Source organism: Hyalella azteca, unplaced genomic scaffold (genome assembly GCF_000764305.2).
Source record: "Hyalella azteca isolate HAZT.00-mixed unplaced genomic scaffold, Hazt_2.0.2 contig16112, whole genome shotgun sequence".
In the NCBI taxonomy this organism is placed as follows: Eukaryota; Metazoa; Arthropoda; class Malacostraca; order Amphipoda; family Hyalellidae; genus Hyalella; species Hyalella azteca.
The window spans coordinates 79,168-95,371 of NW_025945939.1; the positions used below are offsets into that span (position 1 = coordinate 79,168).

At 38.5% G+C, this 16,204-nt stretch overlaps 1 long non-coding RNA gene across 1 annotated transcript; it reads left to right on the top strand.

The window, feature by feature from the left end:
- Nucleotides 1-838: 838 nt before the first annotated feature.
- Nucleotides 839-1,709, top strand: LOC108666092. The gene is made up of 2 exons (XR_001930475.2): nt 839-895; nt 1,338-1,709. It is a non-coding gene; the product is annotated as an uncharacterized LOC108666092 (long non-coding RNA).
- The last annotated feature ends 14,495 nt before the right edge of the window (nt 1,710-16,204 follow it).

A 16,204-nucleotide genomic window follows, 5' to 3' on the forward strand; every position in this document is an offset into this window, starting at 1 on the left:
AAGGCATCATCGCGTAAAAATCTCAGGAACAGCATGCCATGAATATTAAAAAGTGTAGCGCTTCAGTGAATAACATGTTATTCTTATGGCTAACATTTTCCTTGGCGAAACAGAAGAAGAGCGTAGAAGTAGAAAATACTTTTCTTGTTTTTGATACTATGTTTTGAATTTTCTTTTTTGTTTTTTTCTAGAGTCATTTTGAATTCTTCTGCAAGAACTTTCCATGCTTCCCTCTTTTGTTCGATGTCTTTGGGAAGCGTGGACTTTGCATATATGATGGGAAAGGCGCGTAGACGCATTGCGAATTTCAGCTAACCATCAGAATTTTCACTAGTACCATTACCATCACAATTAGACATTTTACACCATCTTCTGCAAAGAATGAGAATTACTTAGGGAATAATTAATTATTTGGAGCACTTAACTACCATTCTTCAATAGACTCATAGCGTAGTGCGGCACTATAAAGTACTCTAACAGCGAAGTAGCACTTCACAGTCTTTCTGCATACGAATCAGTAGTGCGACATTAAGCGACACTAAACATTGCAGAGCTACTTCGAAGTGCTTAGTGTCTGTGACGTATTTAGCATACCAACAGGACACTTCGTAGTGCTTAGTGCTACTTCGTAGTGCTAGTGCCCTATTTAGCATACGGGCCAATATGTCATTCGTTTCTATACTATTTACTCTTAAAATAAATTTCCCATATAATAGTTATAGATCAACTAATAATAAGACCATCGAAGAGGCAAAATTAAAATGGAGAAAATTTAAATATAGAATTGCAACATTATTCGCACGAACATGAATTTGATTTGTATTTTATTTATGCAGGAGCCAGGGCTGTTTGCTTAGATGGTATCGTTGGCATGTCATGCTATACTTGGTTTGGGGTAAGTATAAACAATTGGAAAAAATTTATAAAATGTAACCTACAATAAAGTAATTCTGCTAGATAAATGTACTTAAACAGAGAAAGTATTTGTGAAAATGAACATGTATGAACCAACATCGGCTAATATTTTTATCTAGAGTATGACAAATCATTTACAAAACGTCCTTTATAATAGTGTTATTGGCGTGAAAAAAATACTTCCTTAATAATGCATGTCGTATCCCCCAATCATTTAATGAGACTGGCTAATCGTTTCTGAAGTTTGTTATGTTAATTTAGTTATAATTCAAAGCGTGATGATTAAAAATTCTCTCATTAATATGGTCAACCTTTTAGATCTCGCTACGTGAATAAATTCAGCTCTAATTAATCGATGAATAATTTGTATTCTTTAGAATCAACTTTATATGATATATTAAAATACCTTTTTATCATTTCAGAATGGTTATTGGGACAAGTCTTGCCCGTTCCCTGGCTGGATTTGGGTGTGGGTAAACCCCTTCACTAATTGGTACGGAATATACTGCTGCACCACAGCCCCGTGATTAAATTAACTGATATAAATCGTCTGATTTTTTCCGGACGAAAGCAGTTTCTACGACGCACGTGCCCAGTCGTTAAAGTTACATGATACATTTATCAGTCAAAAATTATAAAATTGGTGATGTCATACAACGATGGGTTTCAATTCCAGGATATTCAACTCTAGTTATTACTTTCAATTGATTCTATTTATGATTTCATGCGCATTGATGCTGAAGGCTAAAAATTGAAATTTGTTGATTAAAAACTTGAATAAATTTATAATGATTTTTACAACTAGTTTAGTTTTTTTTTTATTTTTCGGCACACAACAGCATTATATTTTTAATGAGCTATAATAACAATTTAATTACACACGGGATTTCAAGTAGTCTCTGAATCACATCTCCAAGCAGCTGAGTATAAAAAATATGTTGAAAAAAAACATCCATTGGAAAAAAGAGATGAAGTCACTGTAGCCAGGATGAACTGATCCTGCACGACCTGAATCATTTGAACGACCTGCAGAAAAGTTAGCACGATACAATAGCGGCACGATGAAATACAAATCAAACAATAAAAAAATGTATTCCTATTTGCTTCCTGTGACGGAAATCATAGAGGAGTTCTCAGCAACAACGCTTAAAATGAGAACCATCATTATAAAAAAACATCAATTGATGTGTTCGCTCTTATCTAAGATTAGTATAGGTTGGCAGAATTTCTTCTTTCAAGCAGGTTTCATTGAAGACCAGAGAATTTGTTTTATTCGCAATTTTCTTATTAGTTTTTTCAATATATCGAACAATATTTTTAGTTTGAACTGGCAAATCGAAAATCAGGTTACCGATGGACATTTTTATTTCGTTAACGACGTTTCGAATGTTTCTATCATTCATTATCAAGTTAAAAGGCGCATTGAGTGATGAAATTAGCGTCAACATAAGTACAAAATCAAGTAAATAGGATACTACTCAAAAATCAAAATTGTTAGGAATAATTACAAAATCACAAAATAATTTAGAATCAAAGCACCGAAAATTACTCCGAAAACCATAAATTTAGTCTTATCTAAGACTAAAGATATGGCATGCAAGCACGCAGAATCACAGCCTGGAGATAAGAATCCATGTATAAATCAATCTCAAGTTTGGCTAACGTACAAATGACCGGCAAAGCTAAACCCAACTGGCTAAAATACCCGACATAAAGCCAAGACAGTCGTGAATAGAAGACTGAAGAAGTGAGTACAAACATGCAATAATAAACTATACAAAAGGAAAACTAATTTGAACTAACACAGTATACGGAGAAGAAAAGTCAGATTAATCGGACTTAGAACATGGTTATGGAAAGATGTTTACCCATGGAAAGCTTAATATAATTCTGCTTTTAGTAAGCAAACTATCAAGCATCTCGTATACTACCAAAAAAATGTAGAGAAGCGTTAGTACATTCATTGATTAGAAAGAATTTGTAACATCTTCACTTGCTTTACTTCAAAATGTAGGGTCATGTGATGTAGAGTTCTTTTTAGCGCATTTTCTCATTTATGGAAAAATGCACTATTGTGCTCGCCATGTCCGTCTGTCTGTCTGTCTGTCCGTCCGTCCGTCTGTCCGTCAAATAACAAAAACATGCGTTGCCATAAATATGGCAGACCCGTATATGTATACGTTTATTTGTTTACACAGACTGTGTGACGTTTATTTGTATACTCAGGCTGTTTGACGTTCATTTGTATACTCAGGCTGTGTGATTTATATTTGTTTACTCAGGCTGTGTGACATTTTTGTATACTCAGGCTGTGCGACTTTTATTTGTATGCACAGGATGTGTGAAGTTTATTTGTATACACTGGCTGTGTGACATTTTTGAGAGACTAAAAAATGATTCGTGTGAACGACGCCGCGTTGAAGCCTCACGTGCCCAATACTTATAGACTTATAGACCTTAGTTTCTCAATGGAAATCATGGGGTTGGTAGCTATTATACCTGTAGACTAATAGAGCTTTGTTTCCAATGGAATTCATGGGGTTGGTACCTATTATTCCTGTAGACTAATAGAGCTTTGTTTCCAATGGAATTCATNTATTTTCCTTCCGTCTGAATGTTTGATGCAGTTCACGGAACATTATCTCTTAGGAAAATTAATTGGTTTTATTATTCAAACATGAAATTTTTTACACTGTTGAGCCAATTTGCTGGGCAAACTGAGTCAGGATGACCCACTCAAGAGCTAAGTATTGATAGACAAAGTATCGCTCCTGCCTATACGAGGAGAGCCCTGGCACCGTGCGTCCAGGATGCAGCGACATCGATTTTTGTGATGCGCTATATATTATATATGCGCTATATTTTGTGATATTGTGCTTAGATAAATATATTCAATATTGAAGAGCTGTATATATTGTACTTAGAAATATATATAATATTATAGGGCTGTAAATATTGTACTTAGATAAATATATTTAATATTGAAGAGCTGTAAATATTGTACTTAGGCCTGTCGCTTTCAGGTCAACTTTTCAGTGCAGTTAGCGTGAGTCTGGAACTTGCGGCACAACTATAGGACTTGGACAAGAATTGTCTTGGGACTTGACTTTAGGCTGTCTTGGGGACTTGCAATGGAGTTGATCATTTATCGCGGTGATCATTAGTGCAACAATTAACGTTTCTTGAAAATCTTTACACCTCAAGAGGTCTTTTGACGTATGTTAATACCCGTCACGAGTGAAGAGCTTTAGGGAAGGTTGAAGACACAAGTTCTTTCTCTACACGGGAACCAAAAAGGCAGTGATTAAATGTATACCTATCTAGCTGCGTCAATTGTCGTATACCAAGTCGTATACTGCGTCAATTGAAAAGTCAATTGTCGATTACTTTCATATGAAAAACTGAATACGTTGGACTAAGTGGTAACCGTGCCCGAAATAGTACAAATTTAGTGGTCTTTTTATGCAGCTCAAAGCCTCGCACTGTTGTAGTCAGTCTCGGGATTGTCGGCAATCCGGATTCCTGACTGCCACGCTGCTCGGGAGGTGGAACTGAGTTCCATCTGAACTCCAAAAAGTTGGTTGCGTGCAGCGGTTCCTTGCCACCCATTAGAGTGGCCACCATGTGAAATTGTATCTTGAATATGCTTTGCTGCGTGCTTTTATAGGCAAGCTTTTATCTCCTGTCGGCAGGCTTGTCTCATGCGACTGGAAACCAATTATATCTTGGCCCAAACAGGCAGTCGTGAGAGTCTGGGTATCGCAGTGCGAAGTCTGAATTCCCTGAGACCAGCAGATCGCTGTAAAATCTGATCTCGCGTGTTGGTTCAGTCGTCCCCAAGACTTGCTCCCGTTATCACTTCAACGACACATTTGTGGCTGACACGCCCAGGCCTCTAGGATATTGTTCTTGAGGCAAGGGAGGCTCTCAGGTGGCCGGCGAATAGCCAGCGGGCGTCAGGCGCCTGCTTGCTCTGGCCGACCAATGGCCACTCACGGTCCGGGGAGGAGGGAGATGCTGGTGGGGCTCTTGACAGCCACGGGCGAGTAATTTATGAAGTTTGTTTTTACCTCCTAATTTGTCCTAAACCATTGGGAATGCTTTGACTCCTCCAATGTAGGGTACCAGAAGTAGAAATTGAGCGTTAATCTACGGAATTTCATAATTCTCTTGGTATAATGACTTATATCTACTTCCAGGAATCTAATTTACAAGCGAATGGTGTACCGCTCAAGGAAGAATAAATAGTTAAACCTATGTACAACGAGAAAATGGTAGAAAATTCACTCGCTTCACGAACAACGGGGTGCAAATTTTTCCTATTCCTAATGACAGTTGAAAGACAAAATTTGCAAAATTCATCGTATCGTACGTGAATAAAGATAAATAGCTGGAATAGCATACCAAATTTGAGACTTGTATCTTATATAGGACGGATGTTATAGTTCAAGGAAATAGTTAATAAACCTCACAGGACTGGACGCGGCTGACGGGATACCTCAGCCTCTTAAAGTTATAGCTGTAGCCTGCAGGTATGAGGTAAGATTACGGTTAGAACTCGGTTGTGACGTTCTTTCATCTCCAAAGTATCTTGAATTGAAGTGTGATCTTTTGTTTATAAGCAGGTTTCGCTTTTAATATATGTGTGAGTTTTAAAAAAATTTAAATTACGTTCGCGATTTGCATCGTAGATTTGCCATACTTTATATATAATTTTTTCACATATCCTACCTCTGCTGTAATTGGCGATTTGTAAATTTTTTAAGCTTGTGTACCTTCCAGATAAGTTCCAACTCCATCGGTTTCTGATGTCTCCCTCGAATAACAGCTTTGTTTTCAATAAAATATTCTCATTTGATTGCTGATTTAAGTCGAGTATATCAACTTTATTGTTTTTGCTGCTTTCTCTCAAGCGATGCTGTTTCTACGATGGGGAATTTTGCTTTTCGCAGGAGTCAAGTTTCCTTTGAGCTTCTCTTCCTGGCAACATGAGCTTTGTGCTTACGCAATGCGTTTGTATTGCGATGTTAGCCTTCACCACGTACGACGTGAATGATGTTGTCGGACTCTGATGCTTGAGTTTTTCTGGTGGATTAATTGACATATAATAATAATAATAATAGCGGTTTCAGCGTTTAGTAGGCCGGAGGCCTGTCGCCGATTCTTAACATCGCAGAACATTCANCAATTGCCGTAGCAAATATATGTGATTAGGGTGTTGAAAAAATATATTCGTTAAATTGCCGTAGCAAATATATGTGATTAAGGCTAAAAAAATATTTTCGTTAAATTGCCATAGCAAAAATTTTTTAATTAATTGTCATAATAAATATTACGCAGTCAGTTGCCGCACCAAACATTTTTTGTAATTACAAATATTTTTTAATTAACTGCCGTGAAAAATATTACGTCATAAATTGCCGTAGCAAATATTTCTTAATAAATTGCCCTGACAAATATATTCTTATCAATTGCCGTAAAAAGTATTTTTATTTAATTGCCGTAGCAAATATTTAGTTACCAATTGCCGAAGGAAATATTTCGTAGTTATTTGTTGCATCAAATATTTCGTAATTAGAAGCGGAAAAATATTTTTAAATGAATGCCGTAGCAAATATTTATTAAATTATTGCCGTAGTATCAAAGTTACCGCCTCAACATAGCAACGAAAAATTTAACATAATAAATGAAATGAGCAATTACTCTAATACATAATTTTTTAAATGCAATTACTCATTATGTGAAACTTATTAGAGAGTTAACGATAACCCTACACTGTGAATATTAAAAATGTTCTCTATTATTTTCTAGGATAAAATTCTCGTCAACTCTATAAGATAGGCACAAAAAACAACAATTTTGAGATAAATTTTTGTGTTGCAGTTCGTCGTGCCCGATGTGTCGGCAGCCTGTCAGACACCGCGCCTGCCGCGACGAATTCCTGGCCTTGAAGGAGGACCAGCGCGCGCTGCAAGCTCAGCGAGACATAGCGGGGGAAGATGGTGCGAGCACCAGCTAACTGTGATAAAACTTGATGACCAGCGCGCGCTGCAAGCTCAGCGAGACATAGCGGGTGAAGATGGTGCGAGCACCAGCTAACTGTGATAAAACTTGATCAAAACGAAATTTAGTCACCGTTCTACATAAATAATTTAACTACTGTCAGTAATCAAGCAACCTTAATGATTAATGCATCAATAAAAGTGAATCGTTACATAGCTTTTCATTAGCGTCCACCCTTATTTGTGTTGTCTCCTTCATTCGTTAGTAGCCATTCGTTAGTAATCCTGATCATCGTCTGTTCTCCAATAAGCACAATTTGTGTGGATGAAATACGGAAAAATAAGAAACAAGTGCTACATAGACTTTGGAAAATGGCTTCTAAATATGAATGTTGAGAAATGTGCAGATCACAATTAGTTAAATGATTTATGATCACCTCAGCTCCTTAACCAACTGTCGCGACAACAAGTTTTGTCCCAAGAGATATTTTTCGGATTTTTCAATTATGATGTTTGAAATAAAATCAAGAAACCTCAGTTCTTTATATTTTAACTTGAAAAAAAATTATGACAAGAACGAAATCCTACATGAAAAATTCGAAATATGACAAATTTCCCCGAGGTTGATATAGAATATGGATATTTTGCAGAGCAGACCCATATTACGGAAGACCTCTTTTTTATTTTCTTAGGCAGGCTAGAAATCCAATTCTAAATGCTGTTTATATCAATAAAGTTCCATTCATGCAAAATCAAGTACTGCAAGTCCTTGGTAGAAGTTGCTTGGGTTTACCCTCTTGTTTGAGGGTAAACCCAAGCAAGACCCTCTTGTCTCGTTTACCCTTTACCCTCTGTTTGAGAATGGTCAGTGAATTTTTAAAAGGATTTAAAACTGGATAATTTCCAGGCCATGGTGTCAATTCTTCAATGCTAAAATCTTAAAGAAGCTTTTTGACAGCACCGGCTTTATGACAAGGAGCTCCATCGTTTCTGGAAAATGCAATTTTTCAGGAAACTGATAGTAAACTGAGGGAAGTGAAGGAGATTAATTGCTCCTGTTCACTGAACTGAGAAATGCCTGGATGGGCGCCAGACATTAAGGCTTTTAGCGCTCACTTGATATATAGAATATATTCCATATTAATTCACATTTGCCTAATTAGTTAAGAAAAGAATAATTAGGAGTGTGCTTCTGATTACTTTTTTAACAGTTCAAATGACAGATAAAATATTGAAATAAAGCTGACGGTGATGGTAGATAACGGGTTGTTTCATAAAAATCAAAACAAATCGTTGAAAATTAAAAAAATCGTTGAAAATTGAAAAAAAAACGTTGAAAATTAAAATAATACGTTAAAATCAAATAAATCGCCGAAAAGCAAATTGAATCGTTGAAAATCAAAATCAATCGCAGAAATTCGAAATAAATCGTTATAAATTAAAATAAATCGTTGAAAATAAAAATAAATCATTAAAAATTGTAATGAATCTCTAAAAATCAACATAATCATTGAAAATCAAAATAAATAGTTGAAAATCACAATTGGTCGTTGCATGAAAATCAAAATAAATCGTTGAAAATCAACATTAATCGTTGAAAATCCATATAAATCGACGAAAATCAAAATAAATAGTTGAAAAATCCAAATATATAGTTTAAAATCAAAATAAATCACTGAAAATTTAAATATATCGATGAAAATCCAAATAAACCCAAAATAAAATAGTCCATTCTACATTGAGATTTCAAGTTGCAATATCTTAGTTTATGTGAGATCAAATTTTTTATAAAGAATATAAAAATAAATAAAACTCCGCTTTAATTCGTCTTGCCTCCATCGAAGAAAGTTTTCGCGTCATTTTATAATTCAATTCTAGAGCTGTAAAATATCAAGACAATGTGTTGTCTTTAAATTATTACTTTCTTTCTTGCTTAACCTGTTAGGTCACGGCTCACGGTTGGCGTTAAGTCACGGTTCACCTTTAGCTTGTTAAATCACGGCTCACGGTTATCTTGTTAATTCATGGCTCACGATTAGCTTGTTAAATCACGGCTCACATTGTATTTCTAATTATTTTATAGCCGGAGCACGTGCATGTCGTGCCTAGTCTTCCCAGTGGGACATTTTCTGCCATGGAGATGAGTTGGCAGGAATAAGTTAGCGTCGGTGGTGTGAACGACGCCGCGTTGAAGCCTTACGTGCCCAATACCTGTAGACTTATAGAGCTTTGTTTCTCAATGGAAATCATTGGGTTGGGACCTATTATACGCAAAGAATAATAGAGCTTTGTTTCCAATGGAAATCATTGGTTGGTACCTATTATACCTGTAGACTAATAGAGCTTTGTTTCCAATGGAATTCATGGGTTTGGTATTTTACGAGTCAGTTAAGTTAATGATCGGAATATCCTTGGTTGAATCGCGACCATTTAGTTACTCTTCTTAGCTAGTGGTGTTGTTTGTAGCTCTGTGTTTAGTCTAGACCTGTTCACGCACGACGTTGAAACCGAACTTTCCTTGATGAAGATCTTCTCTTTGTTCGTTCAAGTGGAAATCCCGTTTAATTTTTATTTAGTAATTTATTTTGTTTTATTATCGTGTTCGGTTATCCTTTGGTGCAGGCCCACGTAACCTGACGCGGGCTTTGTTTTGTTGTCCCTGGCACCTTGAGTTCAGCCAAAGACTTGCGATGGTGAGGACATTGTTTAGTGATGGAAGTGGTGAAGCGTTTGTGGTGATAGGACATCTGTTAATGATGGAAGTGGTGGGTGATAGGACATCTGTTAATGATGGAAGTGGTGAAGCGTTTGTGATGATAGGACATCTGTTAATGATGGAAGTGGTGAAGCGTTTGTGGTGATAGGACATCTGTTAATGATGGAAGTGGTGAAGCGTTTGTTGTGATAGGACATCTGTTAATGATGGAAGTGGTGAAGCGTATGTGATGATAGGACATCTGTTAATGATGGAAGTGGTGAAGCGTTTGTTGCGATAGGACATCTGTTAGTGGTGCAGGATTTTAAGATTTTATGATAAGATCATGAGTTACTGATGCTGTTGATGCTCTTGTGGTGACAAATTGGGTTGTGATGATGAATTAGTTATTGATGAATATGGTGAAGCTTTGGTAGTAAGGACGTCGTCCTCGAAAAGTCATCCGCCCTTCGTAGTTATTGACTGGAAAATAATCATTCCAGGAGTTGATGTGCACTAGCAAATTTGAGATTTTATTTTTATTTTCTTACTATATAGTTTTATTGCAGGTAAGTTTATCTGAACTGGGCGCTCGACGCGGGGTTCTTGCATAGTAAGAATTTGGCAAGAACTTGCGTGATTTCTAGTCGTGGATTTATTGAAGCTTTGCAATACACCGGAAATGTTTTGTGTCCCGGAGTTTCTTTTTTCCTTCCGTCTGAATGTTCGATGAAGTTCACGGAACATTATCTCTCAGGAAAATGAATTGGTTTTATTATTCAAACATGAACTTATTTACACTGTTGAGCCAATTTACTGGGCAAACTGAGTCAGGATGACCCACTCAAGAGCTAAGTATTGATAGACAAAGTTTCGCTCGTGCCTACAAGGAGAGCCCTGGCACCGTGCGTCCAGGATGCAGCGACATCGATTTTTGTGATGCGCTGTAAATATTGTGCTTATAAATATATATATAATATTGAAGGGCTGAAAATATTGAAACGTAGAAATATATATAATAGAGAAGGGCTGTAAATATTGTACTTAGGCCTGTCGCCTTCAGGTAAACTTTACAGTGCAGTTAGCGTGAGTCTGGAACTTACTGCACAACTATGGGACTTGGACAAGAATTGTCTTGGGACTTTACTTTAGGCTGTCTTGGGGACTTGCAATGGAGTTGATCATTTATCGCGGTGATCATAAGTGCAACAATTAACATTTCTTGAAAATCTTTACACCTCAAGAGGTCTTTTGACGTATGGTAATACCCGTCACGAGTGAAGAGCTTTAGGGAAGGTTGAAGACACAAGTTCTTTCTCTACACGGGAACCAAAAAGGCAGTGATTAAATGTATACCTATCTAGCTGTGTTTATATTACGTCAATCTGGGTTCATCATTTCAAAAGTCATTTGTCGATTACTTTCATATGAAAAACTGAATACGTCGGACTAAGTCGTAACCGTGACCGAAATAGTACCAATTTAGTGGTCTTTTTATGCAGCTCACAGCCTCACACTGTTGTAGTCAGTCTCAGGATTGTCGGCAGTCCTGATTCCTGACTGTCACGCTTCTCGGAAGGCGGAACTGAGTTCCATCTGAACTCTAAAAAGTTGCTTGCGTGCAGCGGTTCCTTGCCGCCCATTAGAGTGGCCACCACGTGAAATTGTATCTTGAATATGCTCTGCTGCGTGCTTTTGTAGGCAAGATTTTTTCCCCTGTCGGCAGGTCTTATCTCATGCGACGAGAAACCAATTATCTTGGCCCAGACAGGCAGTCGTGAGAGTCTGGGTATCGCTGTGCGAAGTCTGAATTCCCTGAGACCAACAGATCACTGTAAAATCTGAGCTCGCGTGTTGGTTCGGTCGTCCCCAAGCCTTGGTCCCGTTATCACTTCAACGACATATTTGTGGCTGACACGCCCAGGCGAGCGGATATTGTTCTTGATCAAGGATATTGTTCTTGAGGCGAGGGAGGCTCTCAGGCGGCCGGCGAATAGCCAGCGGGCGTCAGGCGCCGGCATGCTCTGGCCGACCGATGGCCACTCACGGTCCGGGGAGGAGGGAGATGCTGGTGGGGCTCTTGACAGCCACGGGCGAGTAATTTATGAGGTTTGCGGTTACCTCATAAACCATTGGGGATGCTTTGACTCCTCCAATGTAGGGAGGAGTCCAATCTACGGAATTTCATAATTCTTTTGGTTTAATGACTTATATCTACTTCCAGGAATCTAATTTACAAGCCAATGGTGTACCGCTAAAGGAAGAATAAATAGTTAAACCTATGTACAACGAGAAAATGGTAGAAAATTTACTCGCTTCACGAACAACGGGGTGAAAAATTTTCCCCTTCCTAATAACAGTTGAAAGACTTGAACAGTCCTAATAGCAGTTCAATTTGCGAAATTTATCTTAACTTACGTGAAATGATGAAAAATAGCCGGAATAGCATTCCAAATTTGAGACTTGTATCCTTTATAGGACGGAAGTGAGTCGCCTGCCGAAGCCCCCCACTGCCCTGGATATAATGGACCATCATATTCCTGCCTTCCGGAACGTAGCCTTCAACACTTCGAGCCGTCCGTATCTATAGGCCGTGGGTCGAACCAGCCCTCGGTCGAACGGCCACTGGTCGAAGGACGATAAATTTTGGAAAGTATTTTAACGATGCCCGGAAGTCATATTCGATCAGCGGCCTGGTGGTGCACGGCAGGTGGTGGTCAAGGCCGGAAGAGGACAAAGCCGAGTGGTGCACGGCTGATTGGTGTAGGTCCGGAGAGATCCAGGGCGTTCTATTCAGGGCTTATTGTTGCACAAAATTGGTGGTGCACGGCTGCGCTCCCACGGAAGTTATAGTTCAAGGAAATAGTGAATAAACCTCATATAGGACTGGACGCGGCTGACGGCGATACCTCAGCCTCTTAACTTCTTAAGTTATAGCTGTAGCCTGCAGGTATGAGATAAGATTACGGTAAGAACTCGGTAGTGACGTTCTTTCATCTTAAAAAGTATCTTGAATTGAATGTGATCTTTTGCTTATAAGCAGGTTTCGTTTTTAATATAGGTGTGAGTTTTTTATCAATTTAAATTACGTTCGCGACTTGCATCGTAAATTTGCCATGCTTTATTTTTAATTTTTTTCCACACATGCTACCTTTACTGTAATTGGAGATTTTGAAATTTAAGCTTGTGTACCTTTCAGATAAGTTCAAACTCCGTCGGTTTCTGTTGCCTCCCTCAAAAAACAGCTTTGTTTTCAATAAAATAGTCTCATATATTTGATTGCTGATTTAACTCTATTAAATCAACTGTGTTGTCTTGCTGCTTTCTCTCAAGCGATGCAGTTTTTACGATGGGGATTTTTGCTTTTCCCAGGAGTCAAGTTTCCTTTGAGCTTCTCTTCCTGGCAACATGAGCTTTGTGCTTACGCAATGCGTTCGTATTGCGATGCTAGCCTTCACCACGTACCACGTGAATTATGTTGTTGGACTGTGATGCTTGAGCTTTTCTGGTGGATTAATTGTGAAATTGCTTTGTAATTTCACATTCTGGATGGGATTAGAGATACGATATCTTATGATCTCATATGTATGATATAGAGTACAATTTTTCCCACATCGATCGGTCACTCTTCATGTAAAAATATTTGCTTGTATTTTAAATACTATACGCGATGGGCAAGCGCGGTGCTGCTTCATCTCCCTACAATGACACACAAGCCACCACTCCTGTACAAGTAAACCCACGGTTTGTGCAAGGTCCCAGAAGGATTACTAGAATTTGAAACGAGAACCAACACCAGGGGCCACGGCTATAAACTAAAAAAACTGCATTGTAACACATCCATGCGACAACATTTCTTCTCGCTTCGAGTCATCGACATGTGGAACAGCCTCCCTGATAGCATCGTTGACGCTCCGAGTATGAACGCCTTCAAGAACAGAAAAGACAAAGCTATGCCTATACAGCAGCATATCTTCAGTCTTAAAATGCATAGCACCTTACGGACCCGGCAATAATAATAATAATAGTAATAGCGGTTTCAGCGTTTATTAGGCCGTAGGCCTGTCGCCGATTCTGAACATCGCAGAATATTCGCAGCATTTTGCGGGCTTGAACTCGCAACTCGCTGCTACAATTCTGCTGCGCTTAACCGCCCGGCCTCCTTGCCGATTCTGATCAGAAACTGGCGCACAGAGCTGGGATCGAACCCGCGCCTCTCTGCTCCAATCTTGGCACTCTGAACCTTCACCTCTGGGCCACCCTGCCAAAACCACTGGGCCACCCTGCCACTAAGCAGCTAATATAATAAGTCCAGCAGCTATCTCAATAAATCGTCAGTTATGGAGAGTTCGGGTTCCAATGGCCGGATCCCTTGTGAATCAAGTCAGGTAAAGTACAAGAATCGGAAACAGGCCATGGGCCTATTTCTTCAGTGCCGACACTTCTATTCTATTCTATTCTAATGGCTATGACTGCAGATGGTTAGTGTCTGTCAACAACATTTCAGGAAGAATGAAGTGGCACTGATGAAGTGTGAAGCAGTTGCATTCAACTTCAATAATAAGAACAGAGCAACGCTGAAGTGAAAACTAATATATGATTCTATATCTTGAATATGATTTGATGAAAATAGATAAAAGCACGCCTCAAATTGTTAGCCTAATTTCTATTCTTGATTAAATGACTTATTTAGGCGTAATGTTTTTCCGTTCTATCGTTCTGAACATAACCCTATCAACGGAACATTTGTCGTGTGTTTTTCCCCAAGTTTAATTGAGCAGTTACCGCCACTGATGAGAAAGATGATACCAATACGGGAGAACCAAATCTTGATAAATCAGCCTCTACCATGAACCAAATTATTTGTATTATGTCTAAAATATGCCTATAATGATTTGTTAACAAATGCCTCTGCAAACCGAACCAAACAGATCAACGTTAGTGATGTACCGTTCATTGAGCGCCGTGCGTCCCGCACTGACGATGGAAAGGCAGTTGCGCTGCATGGTAGAAAAATCTACATAGCCTGCGCCTGAACAACACAGCAGAATTTGCAGCATCTAAATGTCCCCGAAATCAGACTTTTGGCTGAATGACACATAATATTATCATGAGCACAGTGGATAACGGAAAATAAAACTTATGATCAACTAAAAAAATAAGAAAATTGAAAACCTTTTCATGAATAATAATCCCTGTAAAAATTTGGACTGCTTCAAGAAACTAATGTTGTTTATGAATTTTCATGTACCTGGTAAAAAAGGTTGTAGATTTCTTCAAAATATAAACTACATTGGTTGCACTAGCACGACCTTAAGCCGACGACTCACATGCCATCTACAATCTGGAGGTCCTAAGAACCACATGCTGGAGGCTCACAATGAGACCATCACCCGAGCGACATTGGAAGCCTGCACCAGCATAGTTATGACCTGCCCAGACCCATCGAGACTGGCGATAGCTGAGGCCCTCATATTTAGAACGAGTCTCCAGCTATCAACCTCCAAACTACAGGATTCGCCCAGACGCTAAAATTATTTTCAGATTAATTTAAGCTTAGATTTCAAATTGTATCCACAATACCCTTGATTTTTACTACTGTCATTTCCAAAGTTCAATTTTAAGTGTTGCGAAAATTTCACCTGCTTGATAGTGGAAATTGTATTTTCGAAACGTCGCAATCCATTAAAATGACATTTGTGACATTTGGTAAACTGCTTTTTTATCTACCAGCGCCAACAAGAAATTTTGTTCGACTCGATGAAAAACACAAATAAGAAGACTATTAATAAAAAATCTGGTCTATAATCAAACGTGCATAAAAGAAAGCCTCTGACTCCCATCCCATTTCGCGACATGTGTTTTTTTTTCACTAGTGCCCCTGAAATTGAACCGTTTTCTCCTGGAAACGAATTTTTTTGCTCATAATTTTTAGGGCTCACTAAGCGAAATGCTGATTTCAAAACTTCGGAAGAAAATTTCTTCACAACCCGAGACATAAAATTCAGTCCTAGGCAAAAAAAGAGAAAGTTTCGCACCTCATTTTCTGGCATTAAAAAAGGGAGTGACCGATGAGTTATTAGACTAAGAGTTTAAATTGACTTAGGAGCAACGATCACACCGCGTATGAACGCGTTCATGAACAGACTAGACAAGGTCATAGAATAGAATAGAATAGAAGTGTCGGCGTTGAAGACATAGGCCCATGGAGGCAAGAGCATATGTTTAGTCTTACAATGCCTCGTACCCTACGGAACAACTGATATCTAGAATCGATTTTAATTCTGCAGTCCGTTGAAAAGATCTGATCAAAAGGCCAGTCTAGTCAAGAAAAGCACAAGAATCGGCGACAGGCCTATCCAGGCTTACTCTTTAATGCCGAATATACTATACTATACTATACTATACTAGGTACTACGGTATACCACTTACCACTTATACTATACTACTATACCACTACTATACACACACTACTATACACCAGCATTCGCTCCTGCTCTCCTACAGATAGCTTAGCTAATTTAGAATTAGAACAGAAGTAGACTAGTGGTAAAGACTAATGAGTAGACTGGTGGCTCTCTTATGAAATTTA